This window comes from Octodon degus, unplaced genomic scaffold (assembly GCF_000260255.1).
Source record: "Octodon degus isolate 3935 unplaced genomic scaffold, OctDeg1.0 scaffold00069, whole genome shotgun sequence".
NCBI lineage: Eukaryota > Metazoa > Chordata > Mammalia > Rodentia > Octodontidae > Octodon > Octodon degus.
In genome coordinates, this window is record NW_004524645.1 from 3,130,797 (window position 1) to 3,135,465 (window position 4,669).

Consider the following 4,669-nt stretch of genomic DNA (forward strand, 5'->3'; position numbering starts at 1 on the left):
AAGCTTCTTTACATAGCACTCAGGAAGGCCAGAGGACATGATATATAGATTAGCCAAATGCATGATGCTTACATTAAGGGTACTGCTAAAGAATCACTGAAGAATTTGTGTCCCATTGCAGTAGGAAAAAAACATTATTTCTGAGGAGATGAAATTTATACCATTACTGTTTAAAATATATTTCCTTTACTTGGAAGAAAATAAATTTTTATTAATGTGATAACCTACATGGGAAAACAAAAAGTAGATAAAAGGTGAAATATTGGAAAGGAAAGAATTTAGAAGTAGAAATTATCATGGAACATTCAAGAAGTAGTGAGAAGTGAGACCAAGGTGATGTGTCCAAGTTTGTGTACTTTTACAGCATAAGTATATAGTGTGTGTGTTGTGTGTGTGTGTTGTGTGTGTGGTGTGTGTGTGTGTGTGTGTCCTGAACATCTTCCCACAACACTTCACTCTTCATTGTTTAATCCTTAAGCTCTGTTACTTTTCCCATCACACTTCACATTGTGATAGACCTACGAAATGCAGATCTGGAATCTTCCTGTTCTTCATATTGTTCTTGTAAATGCGAGGAAGTATTTCAACAATGTCTTAGATTCTATGGAAATTATTTCTCAAGAGAAACAAAAATAACTTCTACTTTTTTATAAGCACCAATTTAGTAGTGCATCCCAGTGTTAGAAAGCCTTCTTTTCTTGTAGAAAAGCAATTATGTCTCCAACATCAATTACTTTTTATATGTTAATCTGAGGAGTCATTCAAGCCCATTATATCTAGAGACAAGGACATATTTATAGTCTCCCAAAGATCTCACCATTGTAGATTAACCATCACCTGCAGGTCCCTCATATGATCTTCCTCTTTCTCAGTTCAGTTTCAAATTAATATTTGTTTATCTACAGCACCTATTTTTGACTCATGATTAATTTAGTTCACCCCAGAATAGTTTCTCAAGCTCCAGTGATGCTAGCCTTAGCCTCTTAACTCCTGCGTGGGTAGAGGGCTAGGATCAGCATCCTCACTGCCAATCTCCCTTTTCTGAGCTCTTTACCATGTTATCGCTCTTTTTTTCCTTTTCTAGGTTTCACATGGCTTCCCATTGAATCCAAAGAAATCTAAAAATTGTGTTTATTGTACAAAAGAATGAGGCACTACATGTTTTATCTCAACCCTTAGCACTAACATTTCAAAAAGAACATCTAGAAATAGTGTGATTGGCAGTATATGACATGGCCCTCAATAAACTGTCTCTTTCTATTTGTTCACTTGTGTGATTCTTTTCACCAGGAGTGTGGGATAGATGTTGTTACTTACTTCTAGTGAGTAGATTGGGAAATGTGATAGGATGTCAGTCCTTTGATTAAATCACAAACCATTACAGTTTCTGTCTCTCTAAATACTCTCTTTTCTGCCTTTTCAACTTGAATGCTTTGGTGAAACAGATTGCCACCAGTTTGGAGAGTGGGACAAGCCAAGAGATGAAGACCACTTGTGACCAAGATTTAGTGAAAGCCTGAGACTCTCTACTTAACAGCCTGCAAGATGTGGAATCCTCCCAATAACCATATAAACTTGGTTGTAAATTCTTTCCCAAATGAACTCTCAGATGAGTTCCCAGACCTTGAGGTGGCACCTGATTTCAGCCTTATCGTGGGCAGGAAGCAGAGGATCCACACAGGTCATAGCCAGAAGTCTAAATCACAGGGATTGTGAGATGATAAATGTTCATTGTTTTTAAGTCAACAGCATTTTGGAATAATGTGTTTTGTAGTACAAATACAAGTTGATAATACCAAATCCAAAGTAATGGTTTCTAATGGTGGACATTCAGGCATCTAGAGACAAGATAGTTAATTCATTACAGTGAAGTCTGTACCTGGTACTGCCCCATAGAGACTGTTATCTTCTCTGCTTAAACATAGGTCATCTTTATTGGTGTCAGCCAAAAACCTTACACTCCTCGCTAATCAACTCTTTATGATTTACCTTGTTCAGTCTACAGTTACTATTAGTTTGTGAACCTGGCATAGGCCAATTGCTGTGGCTGTTAATCTTTACTTCTTTTATCATTTGACCCAGACATGTCATTGACCTGCACCAGGTTCACACTCTCATAATTTTCCAACTTGTCACAATTATTTCAGCTGCTTCTCTTTAGCTGTCAGTTATAACCTCCAGCTTGGCATCATTAGGAAAATATTACAGGAATATATTCTCTAGGCCTCTTCCATAAATCACAAAGAAAGCAACATAGTACACTGAAACTAACCCTTATGGAACTAATTTAATACACACTGTGCATTAGTAGTTCTTAGAAAATGATTCTTAAATCAAGTTTTATTATAGACCCTATATTATTATCATTTTCCTGAAATTCAGGGACTGTTCCTCATCAGAGTGGACAGGTTGCTTGCTGAGATTCCCTGCACATTTTTATCCAGAGTACTTTGGCCCCCGGATGTGGTAGTGCAGGAAGTGGCTCTTGACCAGGCTTTCGGGTGTCACTAATAGTAAACAATGACAAGGAAACAGGAGGAGGAGACTTTTAAAGTCTATTTCTTTCTCTGCTCAAACGTAAAGAACCAATCTGCTGCCCATTAACCTGTGACATTCATCATTCTGTTCAAAATTAACCATTTTTATAGCATTTAGATTTTACAAAGCCAATTGAAGCTACTTTTCCTAGTAATTCTAAATAATTATTTTTAATGCTACATTTAACTTATTCTATGATCTACAAACTCCCTTCTGCAAGATACAATGTTTGATTAGGTCTGACTTGAGTGCTACAATATAGTATCCCTACCACTAAGTTCTTGTGTTACAGAAAATTGAACTAGGTGTTGTGTAAAATAGAAAAAAAGCAAAATAATAGTAGTATTTTGTGAGAGTTTTCAGTGCTTGGAGTAATGGCTTCTGTAATCCTAGCATTCTGAGAGGCAGAGGCAAAAGGATTGTATGTTTGAGCTCAGCTGTGACTGTTTCAAGTTTTTTTTTTTTCTTAAAAAGGCTGGGGCTATAGCTTAGGGTAGGGCACTGAGTTTAATCTCCAGTTCTACAAATAATGCTGTAATGTATGTGTGCAATTGTGCTTTTGTGTATTGTGCACACACAGCTGATGCAAATGCATGGCATTTTGTGTTTTGTGATATTCCTGAATGTTCCTGCTTCCAACGAATGTGATATTCATTGGAAGCAGGAACTTCACAAGTAATGCAGGCTGTGAAAGAGAAGTAGGACGTAAGGACCTGAAAGTGCAGTTGTCATGATTATATCACAAATTCTCCACTTTTCTCCAGTAGATGACAATATAAAACAACATTCTAGACAGTGAAGGACAAAGCAGCTTGATAAGGACTCTCATTGGGCTCAAAGATACAATAAGGACAAGCGAGAGTGGCTAAGGTTTTTCTTTTTTCCCTGAAGTTCTTTACATGGTAGCACTATGTTTGCATTTTCAAAAATGTTCTTGGATCTTTTTTACAGATTTTAGAAGTGTACTCAGACAGACGATTGATATTTATGCAGACTAGCTTTTGTTAAGATTATCATCTCCAAGTTCAGGAATTTTAGGAATACAAATCTCTCCAACCTACATATAGTTCATTCCATAGTAAACTTTTACAAACCTCATTTCTAGACCTGTTTGATTGACCATCTTCCTGGTTTGAAAATGACAGAACAAGAACACGCCACCCCTTTGCTTAGTTAATTCCAGTTTGTTCCTCAGACTTTATTTGTCACTAAGTTTTTTGTGATTCTCTTACCATCAGCTCCTTGGATTGCACTGTCTCCCTGTGCTGCTTTCATTTTACCTTTGATCAAGACCTGCCATTGTATTGTTTCTCTTATGTCTATCATCAGATAAGTTGATATTTCTTGCCATTTCCATTCTATCCTAAAATAACTCTATTTTGTTTGGGATGGGAACGTTCCTACCAAGAATCTACATTTTATATGATTCTCTGTGTTTATAACTGACTATGTGACATAATTCTAACCATGACAATGTAAGTAAAAATTATACTGTATGGATTTAAAGAATGATTTCTAAAATGACAGCAGACACAGCTGACTTGGCTGTTGTAAGATATGTAGCCATTTTAAAAACATGAAGCAGCAAGCCTTGAGATGACAGTCACAACCAGGTGCGGTGACTCATGTCTGTAATCCCATCACTCTGGCTGAGATTACAAGTATAAGCCCAGGCTGGGTAACATAAGGAACTTAGAGACCCTATTGCAAAAATGTTTGGGATATAGCTCAACATGAAGGCCCTGGGTTCAATGCCAAGGACCTCCCCAACACACACACACACACACACACACACACACACACACACACACACAGAGTAGAAAGTTAAACATAAAGTGGATTCCCCAGTGGCATCACAGAGCCACCATCTCCTTGGGACTTAATTACAACACTAGATAAGTAATCAGTTTGCTGATTTTCATTGCTACATTCTATAGTTTCTCTTACAGAGGTACATGTGGATATATACAGAAGGCATGTTACCAAGAAAATTGTGTCCAAAGGATAGTGTTTTACTGTTTTAGATTGTGTTAAATATGGCTTTGGTGGAGAGAGAGGAGAGGAGGAGGAGGAGGGGGAAGGGAGAGGAGAGAGAGAGAGAGAGAGAGAGAGAGAGAGAGAGAGAGAGAGG